The sequence below is a fragment of the Diuraphis noxia genome, unplaced genomic scaffold (genome assembly GCF_037042655.1).
Source record: "Diuraphis noxia isolate RWA-SAM2 unplaced genomic scaffold, SU_Dnox_SAM2 contig0009, whole genome shotgun sequence".
In the NCBI taxonomy this organism is placed as follows: domain Eukaryota; kingdom Metazoa; phylum Arthropoda; class Insecta; order Hemiptera; family Aphididae; genus Diuraphis; species Diuraphis noxia.
Window position 1 is genome coordinate 2,547,705 of NW_028301719.1, and position 13,398 is coordinate 2,561,102.

The 13,398-nt window shown below is 35.0% G+C and overlaps 1 long non-coding RNA gene across 1 annotated transcript in view; it reads left to right on the top strand.

Annotated features, from left to right (window-relative positions):
- Nucleotides 1-6,601: 6,601 nt before the first annotated feature.
- LOC149054254 (uncharacterized) overlaps nt 6,602-13,398 on the top strand; it is a 229,629-nt gene continuing 222,832 nt past the window's right edge. Inside the window, exon 1 of the long non-coding RNA XR_016192297.1 lies at nt 6,602-6,906. This is a non-coding gene — a long non-coding RNA (uncharacterized LOC149054254). The remainder of the gene's footprint in view (nt 6,907-13,398) is intronic.

Genomic DNA, 13,398 nt, shown 5'->3' on the forward strand with positions numbered 1-13,398 from the left:
TAGACATTAATAATGATATAGACATCAACACCTTTCGTATTACTGCGACACGCGCTACCAGCTGCTAGCTGTTATTATTATTATTGTTATTATTATTATTTTTTTTTTTTTATCAAAGCCACGGCAACAAAGACCATAGAGATCTTTTGAAATTTAAAATTGTACTTATAAAATGCTACAAGATAAAATTATTTGTTCATTGGCCAAAAGAAGAACATACATATTACATAATATATTGATATATCATGTTGAATACAAAAACAATAACTATTATAGACACATAATATATAATATTATTTGGACATTATATTTTATATCGTTAAAGAATTAGAGTGGTAGGAGGACTGGGTGAAAAGCTGCTTATACTAAATCCATGACAAAAGATTAGTATTAAATTAGATAATTATACGATTTTGATGACTTTAGAAATCTGAAAACAGATTTTATGTTGCCTGGTTCGGGCATAAGTTCCTGTCTATTGGATATTTTTAGAAAATTGTTGAAATCGTAATCTACAATAGTCAATGTTTTTAGTGTTTGGTGATATACCTACCTATATAGTATCAATATTGTATAGATACCTGCTGAAGCTATTTGCATACACAAAAATTATAATATTGCAGACCATGTGGCATCGAATCATATTATTAAATATGTGAACACTGCAAAAAGACCGATATTATAATATAATACTGTTTGACCTATAATATATGACTATATAGTATATATGTACTATATTGTACCTATAGGTACACATCGCGTTGTGTGTGTATTTTATTTTTTTAATGCGTTCGGATATCCGCAACTCCCATGACGATAATAATAAACAGTACACTGCAAGTTATTCAATCTTTTATCAGTTGCATGCGCGTGTGTAATGTGCATTATTATTATTATTATTATTGGAAAACATTGGTGCAGACGCTGTTATTGCATTTATTTCCTGACAAACCATTAAAAAAAATAATAATAAAAAATAAGCGTAATATATATATAATAGCAATAAAAAACCGACCAACTCGGCTACCGTGGCCATTATCCATTGTTGTCCCGGAACGGATCTTATCAGTGGTGCGCACACAGGTTGATGGCGACCGCCGCCGACCATGATTTGTGGCCAATCCGACCGGCCGGATGTCACGTCTAATTGCGTTTCCTATTCGTGACGTATCTACCCGACACGTATACGCGGCAGTGTATACCTACGTACATAATAATAATAATAATAACATTGTTTTACACGGAACCGTCTTTTTATTTATTATTATTATTATTATTATTATAAGAAGTATACGCTACACCTACCTATGCATAGGTACTATCTTTAGCCAGCCGATCACAGAAAAAAAAAAAAAACCCCCCGCAGAAGATGAAGGAAAAAAGCAGCCAGAAAGGGTTTTTGTAATGTTTTTTTTTTTCGTCGCTTTCGGGGTCTCGGGCACGTAGAAAACCGATTTTGAGCTCTGAAGTCAACAGTCACGAACTGCGATGGTTATCGGACGGGCGCGGGTCCCACTCCGGGCCAGTTGTTGTTTTGTGCGTACGTGGATTCGACAAACTCGTCATTATTCCCAGGGTTATATAGACGCCGCGTACATATATATATTATATATATATATATATATATATATGTGAGCAGGGGTTCATCAGATAAGATAAGAGATAGGTTAGGTACGAACGCGCCGAATAGGGGAAGCCAAAAAAAGGGGTGGTTTTTCTTCTTTTGTCGTCTGCGTGCGTATAAGCTGCAGCACGACGACGTACAGCACTCTTTAATAAATGCTCGCACACTATATCGCCACAATGGAAGAAAAAATGAACATCATTTTTGTTTTAATAATATTATATATCCTATAAGTGAATCTCTGGTTTTATATATACACAACAATTTTTAATATGTATACACGCCAACCTATATACATATTAAACTATTGTTTTACCCATTTTACCTATGCTTGTCTTTATAGCCTTCACACACACACCAGTCATTCGTCTGCGGTGAAATAAAACACGTTCTATATAGACAAAGTTTGAATAATAATAAAATAAAACAGCACTTTCGTCTATTAAAAATTGAAATATACTTGGTAAATAAATACCGTTGAAACATGGAAATTATTATCATAACAATATCGTGTGATAACAGTGGACGGGATAAAAAAAATAACCACTTATTTTAAATATCGAAAATATCGTCGTAAAACCCTTTGGTACATAATAATATTTACATTGAGTTTGTAAATATTATATATTTCTCAAATTATCATATTTTTGTTTTTATAATTATTTCCATTGAGTTTTATTGAATCGAAAGTATCATAATATATGCATATTTTATGTTTTTTTTTTTAATTGAAGTTAAAAACATCAACCACAAAGGTTATTAATTTTTTGTTTAATACTAATATACATATTATACATCATAAAATGTACAAATTATGAATTATGTATTAGTGTATTACCATACGGAAGGCCGTCACTGCAAAAAATCTTTTTTAATTATATATTTTATATAGTGTGAGAAACAAGACTGGTTTACGATAATAATAATAATAATAATTTTTTTTTTTTTTACAAGAAACTTTCCACGTGGACATTATTTGATTTTGACTGTTAAACATTTCGTGATTTCAGACGTGATAAATAAAAAATATTTTAATCGTGCATTATTGTATTCATTATACATCATCCTAACGTGACTGAGCCATTTTGATATTTTTAGCGCATTTTAGTATATCATCTTCACCACACAAACATAAACGATTTAAATCGAATTCAACGACGAAAATATCGAGTAAGCAACGTGATGGCTACGTAATAAAATATAATGAATTTATTAAGTTGAGTTCGACTGCAAAGTCAAACATAATAATATAATGTTTTGGCGGATATAAATCGTATACTACCGTGCAGTGGCGTATCCAGGTGGGTGGGAGGAGGGGGGTCACAGGGCCCATGCCCCCTAATTGGCTGTATTTGCTATTTTTTTTTTTTTTTTTTTAAAGATTAATATTTATTAGTATACACCGTGAACGCATACTAAAATATGTCTTTTACCAATGATGAATATTCTGTGCTTATACCTGAAGTAATCACTATCACGTCATCGGGTGATTACGTGATAACACTAATTACGAAATAACTTAGACAGTGCACATAGCAATCCTGCAGCAAAGCCTACAGGAAAAATACCAAAACACCAACATAATCCTAGTTGAATAGGTAGGTGATATATTTACACATGTGTGTGTGTAAGTATACCGTTGTTCAGTTATCGATTTTAAAAATTTAAAATAATTTATGGACCTTGAGTTTATTTTTTAATACGATTTTAATTCGCCCGCGTTGTTCATATATATATATAATAGATACGCGCGCGCGTCGTCCCTTTTTCTTGTGCAATCTCACGAGGGCGTTTTTCCCGAAATAATAATATAACATAAAAAAATGTTGGAAAACGTGATGTATATATATATATATCGACAACTATATACCGCAACTATAATACCGCTGCTGCTGCTGTCTGGCTGTTATTGAACAGATGTGGTCGACCACCACATGTGGTTGAGTGAATTTTTTCGTCCCTTTTGACAATAACGCGCTATGAAATTTGATTTTCACGACTATCGAGTAGCTTATATAATACCTATATATGTATATACGTAGTATTACAATACGAATCGCTTAAATTTGACGTTTCGGCGATGCAAATGCACACTACGCGCGACTATACGTCGTCGCATAATATAATATATACACATATATATATAACATAACAAAACATCATTTATTTCGATTAGCCACGGATACCCACGGGGGTGACACGTATGCACTGATTTTTTTTTCTTTCTTTCTTCAATACCCCACACGCTATGCAGCACATTATATACATATAGCTCTTGTCCGTTCCAATAATATTACGGGCAGACTTGTCATCGTCAGCGGTGTCACGAGAATTTACGCGCCAAGTCGTTGGCGGTGACGTGTTGATTTCACACATGTCTGAGTCCGGAAACGTCAAACCGACTTGAGGGTTTTTCATTCATACATATTATGTATACATAATATGTGTGTGTGTGAGGGGGTGGTTTTTTCCAAACATCCGCGACGACATGGTTCCGGAGGGGGCGACGGGGTGGACAGATTTCTGTCGGTATTTTAATTTTCCCGCAAGAATATATGGAGGAAAATGGTGAAAAGAAGAAAACAAATTTGACCAAGTAATAGATTATGTCAAACCGTTGGCGGCTATATTTTAGCATACGATTATTATTATGATTTTGGCATTACCACACGAATATACGAATATTTGAGATGTGCACCTATACATAATAGTACGGTGTTCAATACGGATTTCCATATTGTACTTTGATATATATTATTATTCCTGACACATTTTTCAATTATATTACATTTTTCTATTTATGTACAGCGCATAGAGATAGCTCTATATTATAGCCGGTAAATGGTTTTTTTTTCTTCCCATGTAATAAGGTATTTTCTATTTGACAGATTGTTGAATTTAATCTAACGCCGTTTTCGCCCGATAAACACATTTTATATTTTGACTTAGAAATATTCTATTTTAGAAAATACAACAGAAATTTGAAGGATATTAGGTTTGACGTATTATTATTATATTATATTATAAATATAAAATAAACCACGTTTAGCACAACTTGCGTTCAGGTGGTTATTATTCATGCAGATTTTAGCAACTATTTATAGATCATCAACACAATAACCATCTGCGACTCCGACGACGACCCACTGCTGCAGGACCTGTCCCATATGAATGTTATTTAAGACGCATTTCATTATTTTGCCCAACGCATATTTATTTTCGATTGCATAATAATACGTTTTCGACGTCAACAACACGCCCGTTTGGATATTCAGCACGATTTAAGATTCAACTTGCAGTTAACGTCATAGGTTAGGTTCATCATCAATAACTATTACGAGTGCCTATACTATACAGTACTTTAAAAAGCGAGATATTTTCCTGGCCGCCTCAGAAAATAAATTAAAAATGGTCCACAGCCACGCCACTCTGGTCGATAATGATATTATGTATAATCTTGTTTTTATTTTATATTGTTCAATCGAATTCACCGCGCACGGCACAAATTAGCTAAAAACGCTCGTGCCACCTGCAGACAGCGAGAGCGATGGATAATAAAAATAATAAATACGTTTTGCCCGATCTGTTTATATAGAAACGTGTACGCTATTATGGTGTTCGGTGGTAGGTTCGTCTGGCCATACTACGGATGCTATTATTAAGCCCCACGGTACAATATTGTCCATCGCACTGCTCTAGTCCAGCCAACCTGCCGAGTCGATCGACGATCGTCTGCAGCTGGTCGATATTTCTAGAGATATGTAGGCCGATCGCGTGATAAATAAATGGATTGCCACGTTGTATTCTAGGGGATTTATTTCAACAATTATACACCATAAAACGTCTTGTGCACCTCACGACTACCTACGTATATACGCTGATAGCTACTCACTTTGGTTTAGCCTCTTAGGCCGAACGTCACCGCGTATTGCGAATCTTTATAAACAATAATATCGATTCGTCGGTGCTTCTCTCTCTCTCTGTAATCTGCTTCAAAGTTCCATCTCGATCACCTCGTTTCAACGCCCTCTTCTATATACGTCCCGCATGTCACCTGCAGTCAACACCAACTGTATGGCAGCTGACGAGTCGTCTTTAAGACGTATCTACAACGTCGTGTGCCAATGCAGACCCCACTGCGATTTATCAATATAATCGTGTGTACGATATCGATCTCATACAAGCGATTGTAATGTTGTACGATATTATCCTTTTCAGTTAACAGCAAGTTATCTTCTCTATTTATGACGTTTGTCGCCAAAAGGGCACAGCTCAGCACTAATGTTATTAGTAAACAAATAAAACATTATTTGACGTATATAATAATAATATAGTGAAACCTGTGAAAAATATACTAATTTCCCGCAAAAATCACAAACCCAATCTTACGCAATATATTATACATATACAGTACGTCATGTACTCCAAGTCCGACAGCACCTCCCCCCACCCCTTGTTGGGCCTTACACGTCACACACACACACAGCACGTAACTATATCTAAGTATACCTATATACGAATGTATTACACGTGATACTCGTGTACTATAGTACGGCTGGACTCTGGCAGACCTCTGTGGTTCTTATATCGATCTCGGCGTGCGCGTCGCGCTCGGCCTCATTACAATTGCTAATGCGGTGGATGCACCGCCGCCGTCGCCACCTCCGCTCCGCTCCTGCCGTCGCGTACTCGAGCACGCGGTCCCCCGTGGCACAGTTACGAGGGCGGCCCATTCATACTTTCGCGTATTACACACACACAAACACAATATATATGCGTAAACGCGCTTAGTGCATCGCCGCCGACGGCACGACAAATGCGTTTATTATAATATTATACAGGTTAGGTGTGTAGTCCCTTTTTAACATGCAAACCGCGTAGCCGACGTCTCGTCGTCGTCGTCGCCGTCGTCGTCGCCATCGCCGTCGCCGTCGCAACTTTTATGAAACTCGCGCGCGCCAGAGGGGTTGTCGCGCCGGTCTCGCGTGGTTGTCGTCCGTCCGGCGGTACGACGGCGCCACGGCCGCGTCCGGCTCCGTCTCGGCGCGGCCACGACGAACCGGTTCACACCGCCGGACGCAAGTTACAATATAGGGTTGTTGGATTTCGATTGCGATTTTTTCGGTTTTTTCTTCTCATTCCGTTACGGGCCATCGTGGGAGACGCACGTGCCGCGGCTGCATCTGCGACGAGAGTGACGAGACGATCGAAAACCGTAAGGTCGCGCGGCCAGAAGAATCACCGCCAGATGGCACTGCTGTAGCGCCGAATGTTATTCGGGGGTGAGTATGACGTGTTGCTATATCTAACGAACGATCTACCTATTATAATACATCAAAATACATACGCGCGTTTTTATTTTATTTCCGCAACTCGTCAACTACGCGTTATACTTTTTTTTAGAAAAAAAACTTTTTTACACGTATCTGCGCGCGTATATACATTTATATACATATATATGTACTTCTTCCCCAAAAGAGTTTTCGAATAAGCGACCCTTTAATAGGGTTTGACTTGTCGCCGAGTCCGCGCGCTAGTCGGTCCCTCCCTCGGGACCATGACCCTTTCGTAAAAAAAAAAATTCGCTTCGTTAACATGTTTATTTCTTGCCCCGTTCGCCGCGCACCGGTCGTGTCAATCCGGTTGATTTCCGTACAGAAAAACCGTATTCGTTTTGACGCCTGTCAAAAAACGCCCGTGGACCTCCCAAGTGTATTGCATGCACCGCACATACCATGCATTGCCATTGGTCACGACAGATTCTATTTTTTTTTTTACGTTTCCCTTTGGAAATTAAATCGTTAAGAACGCGAGTGAACAAAAAAAAAAAAGTAAAAATCAATGTGACATTTCAAAATGAAATTCGTCCAGATGTTAAAATATATTCCTTCATCGTGTGGTGTGTAGATGTGTATATTATATATATATATAAACGCGAAGGGTGGCTCGCCGAATTGACGGTCTATTTAAAATTAACAACCTGTTTGGATAAAAATATGTGGGAATGGAAAAGGTAACATGCTCGAATTAGCATATTGTATGAGCTAAAATTAATTCTTTAGTCGAAAACACTACTAAAAAAAAAGTTTAGTCAAAAATTTTATCGCATATTGTAATAATAATATTATTTGAAAACGAATGGACCACTCGTCGACTCATACAAGCGTAGATATATTATCATGCCAAAGTTTTGTATTAAATCATAATAACGACCGTACGATAGATAATTATAGTAAATTACAGACATATAAAACATATGATTATGACTGCACTTTGGACGAACGACTTTAATAATTATTAATTATCTCATAGATTAAATTTCCGTCTTTCCTATTTTAATTGTTTGTCCTGAAAACGTTTACACTGTAAAGATTACTTTGTAAACAATATGTTAATTCAATTGATCGCCACACATACAAGTGTAAAAGAGGGCCCTCACCTTGCACCCTACATAATACACTACCAGCAGTCGTGCCTCGTGCATATTTAACGAATAACCGTGTGCATTTTTTAAAAGTGTTTCAAGTATCAAGTGTCGTGTGTATAAAATATATTATGTAAAATAATTGTCAACCCTTAAATATTTCACAAGTGTTGTAGAACCCAGTGGTTTTCAAACAACTTTTATGTGACCGTTTTACCGTGAATAGGTGGATGTAATATAAGTGAAAAACTGAAAACCAAAATCATATCATGTTAAATATAGTATGGTTTCTTGATTTAGTATAATATTCTAGTATATAATCTAGAGAATATTTCACGATTTTTTTTTTTTTTTAGAACATATATATTAGCGTCATATTTTAAGCTTTTAAGAACCTAAAAATCCGCTCTTTAATTTATTATAATATATTTTGATAAATTGAAACGCATTCCAAGCCGCGATTACGATGATAATAATATAACCTGCCGTATTTTGTTAGATTGTTAACTTTGTTTTTGTAACATGATAGTTTTTGGTCGAAAAAGAAACATTTTGTTATGGAAAGAAATTAATAGCTGGACCCAGTTTGGCTCTGGTACATAAATTTATACTCAATCGCTATGGAATCGTAGAAGGGGTAGGGGGGTACGTACGCGGTTTTGGAGCAGGAGGATAAAACAAATGGATCTACACGAACTCTCAAGTCGTGACTTTAGAATAGAGGACACCATATTATATTGTCATAACCGTATACCATATTAAACCTATAATAATAATACGACTTGACTATACATTTGGGTATATCTTTGTCGCACCACTAACCACTAACGATTATTATGAACGAACTGTAACGAACGTTACTATGTATATAATTATAATATATATATATATATATATATATATAACATATAACATATCATATCTATTGCCGAGCACACTGCTGCGTGTATGCATACCCGTGCGTGTGTATTATATCATAAATTACAGCCTGGAAGAAATAAAATATATTACATAATAGTATATATGTATTATATTATATTCCTATATAAAAAATTCCGTATAAAATAATCCCGATTCGTGGGCAGGCCGGATAATTTATAACACATATTATTATTATATATTATTTCTTCTTTCGCCGAACAGAAAAAAAAATTTAAAAAAAATAATCATTCAGACTTCTGTCGTTGTGTGTCTTTTTTTATTATTATTATTGTTGATGTTGTTGTTTGGCCCGCAGAATGATTAACCGCTCGTGTATAAATATAATAATATAATACGGCGGGCGGCAACAAATTTCTGCAACGGGTGAGGTCTCATTAATTCGGTCCGATTTGCGCGACCCGTTGGAAAAACGGACGGAGCGCGTAGTTTCTGGTGGAAAAAAATTAATCCCAGTTTATCTTGTCGTGTTTTTTTTGTTATTCATAACGTCTCAAGCGTGCAATCGTTTATTCAACTTTTCTTCCGCTCTTAATAAGTTGATTTAATATCAATGTATGCTCTATAAAACGTTTATCATAGTCGGTATTATATTATAACAAATATGAATAGTGCGTCGACCTTGAATATTTAATATATTTACTATAATATCATGTCCTCTACAATACAATAATGTCGTGGAATGTGTCCGGCGCCTTCCGCTAACAACACACTCAAAATACAATTTGACCACCATCGTCGTGCAGCTAACTAGAATACAATAATATGCTTGTTAATCTACAGATATATTAAACACTGTTCGAGACGAATGTATTACTAAGAATTATAATAATTATAAATATATAAATATGAAGCATGTGCGATTTATATTTTATGATGCCTAACCCCGTGCATTTTGTTAACTATCAATTTTTCCAACTCTTACGCGTGATTAAAACTTTGTTCAATTCGTTATCAATTCAGCGTAAGTGTTCAAAAAAATTTAAAAATCAAAAATGTATTTAAGAAAGTATACCTTTATTTTTCTTACAGCTGATCATCATAGATCTATTTTCTTGTAGTGCTAATGATGTTAAAAAAATTTGCCATTCGATTTGATACTGTAACGTGGTCGGGGGAACGACCAGTTAAATATAAGATATCCAGTGAGAGTCGTAGGACTCTATAGATATAATTACCGTAGCCAGGGGTAGATATATATATATATATATAACAGGATCTTAAATATATTTAAATAACTAGGATTCCGTTTCAGTTATCATTAAGTTTTATTATAGATTAAACACTTACAAATAATAATACTCACAAGCTATATAAATTATATTCTATCCAACTATCTGACTGTATCGTAGTTATACGGAGTTCGATGTTTGTTGAGTGTTGAGGTCTAAGGTACACAGTGAACTACCTTACTTCATACATGGTGTGTATTGACCATAGGTCTTACAGTTATGAGTGTGTGTTAATATTATTGTATTGGTCAGCAGTTCATCGTACATAATGTTAAGTGTGTAGACGTGTAGTACATATATATATATATATTTAGGTATCATGTAACATATTATAATTGTTACAATACAATTATGTTACCAATTTATTGGTTAGGTTAGGTTATTATTATTATTCATATGGTTTTCTTTTATTTTATATAAAGTAATTTTAATACTGTACACACATATTATAACTCACTTTCTTCACCTAAAATGGTTATATTTTTACTTAAGATTATGATGAAAGTAGGTTTTTTTCTATAAATAAATAATTACATTTTTTATGGGGTAATGATTTTAATCCGCGCGAGTAAAAAAATAGCGACCAAACAGCACATCAACTTAAAATTATATCCAATCATATTATTATATATAAACTATAATATTTACCAATTTATTCGTGTAAACCGTTCATAAACAAAACATTTCAATTCCAATTTCATTCCGATTATCGTAAATATCCTTGAGATAACTCTATGAAATGTAAATATTAAAAAAAATGTCATTAGTGTACCACTATAGGTATATATAATATGGCGGTACACTGGTACGATAAGGCACCGTCAAAATGTCAAGTCCTCATAGCTGTCGTAGTTTAGGCTCAAACTAGATCAGTCAGTCAGTCAGTCAGGACACATCGTATAGTGTATACACAACACACTCAATATACACATATATTGTATTATTGTGGAAGAATTTTTTGAATATACAAAAAATCAATCATATTAAAATTGTGTTACTTACTTTCGCACAGATAGTATTATGATGTATATCCATTTAATTGTACGATTTATTGTTATAAAGCTTTGTAAATAAACGCCAATATCATATTATTGATTCATTCAGTACAAAAGCAATAAACGTCGACTGCTATAATCAAATGAATGAAACATTATGTTTATAGTGCATAAACAATGAAGAGAGGGCAAAAACAAATCGCTTGGTGTTAATTATTGCGCTTTTATAAGGAGGGTGTATTTTTTTAAAGAATTGTGGCGTTTTAATCACGGCTAAAATGAAGAACATTGTTATTATACACACTGCAGAGCATTTCGCCCCACAAAAACAAACCCTTTTGCTTATGATGTTTTATTCGACGAACATCGACACACACACAAATCACAGTAAATGTTTTGACGAGGATTTGTTAACTATACACACCAACACCGTTGTTTTCAAAAAGCAATATAACATTGCGGTAACAGATGAATAACGCTTTGTTTTACTTACTGTATTTTCAACCGCGCATATATGGAGACCATATTTGAGCAGTTTGATGATGACAATATAATTCAATACCATCCAACACATATGGTTTTCATTTGTATTCTACTCTGAGGTACCCACTTATTATAAAACATTATTACTATTATTAGAATCCGTTTATAACGATATACATTTTGTTTAAAATTCGATATGTTGATTTCATCATATATCAAGAGCAGTAGGTATAGTTATATGTTTTTGTCATTCGGATATAACGACCAGATTCTTTAGGTCCTAAGGAGAAGAACCTTATGAGCAGATTTTACTGCATTAGATTTAATCAAAATTATTCGTTACTGTTTTCACCATCCGCAGTACCTACAAGCCTACAACGAGTAAAATAATATCGTTCCCAAAAGAATCCAGAATTTATGGAAATCAAACAAATCGATCAATTTTTTATGAAATTTTATATTGACGTACGTTTTTAAAATATTGAGTTATCCTCAATGGAATAACATTGCGGCAACATAAGAATAACAAAATTTTGTTTAACTTTATTTTCGACTTACCGAAATACCATCTTCGGATTGTACCTATTTGAGCAGCGTATAATTAGGGCAATTATTTGACTACCCCCTCCCCCAACACACACACACACACACAAACATGTTTTCGAATTTTATTCTACAACTTCAAGGCATCACTCACATACTTGATATACATTTTATAAAAATTATTAAAAATGATCCGTTATTGTATTTTTTCGCAGCATCGCGCAGGTTATAAATCATACAATTATATTCAACCCGCGGTGTGCCTACCTAGAGCAATATGTCTCCCTATCGCGTGCATGACATTGCATATTTCCACGAGTTTCAGTTCACGTGACGTCAAAAAATATCGTTCCCAAAAGGCTCGGCCGGGATTTATGGAAAACCAACGAACGGAGAAAACAATATCATTATTCACGCGGGCGCGGTATTATATTGTGCTCCAGCAGGTCGTAGTCGGTGGAATTTAGGAACGCACTCGCGCGATTTATTTCGGCATGTTCATATCGGTATATTCGGCCGGACATTACCTACACACACACACACACACACACACACACACACATATATATGTATGCTTTACATGACATATATAGCGTGGAGATCGTATCAATAATGCAGACAGCGGCCAAAAGCGGCCTCGGCATATATTTATTATATATGTATATAGAGAATCGCGACACTGCGGGTAAGCACTGCAGTTGGCTGGTCGGAATTTATAATTCGGCCGGTCACATATAATATAATAATAATAATATATATACTAACCTGCAGCCTATATACACCTGCGATATCATGCGATATAATACATTAAAACAAAAATATTGTACACCATAATATAATATATTATGAACGCGCACGCTTTCAAACGGAATACGAACACGATGATCGCCGCACGGCAATAAATTTAATATTATTATTATTATTATTATAGGTACACCGTGCAGTCGGTATACACTTTACATATTATAGATCACAGAACGGCGATGGTGTGCTACCGCAGTTGTGGTTTTTGACCCGAAACAACCGAAACGCGTAACAACGACTGATTTATATATACACGTCGTACAATCGATTTACGACCAGGGACGGTATATAGAGGTACCTGTGGTTATACTTTGTGTCTATGTATACATGAGTGTCTATATATAGGTATTAAAG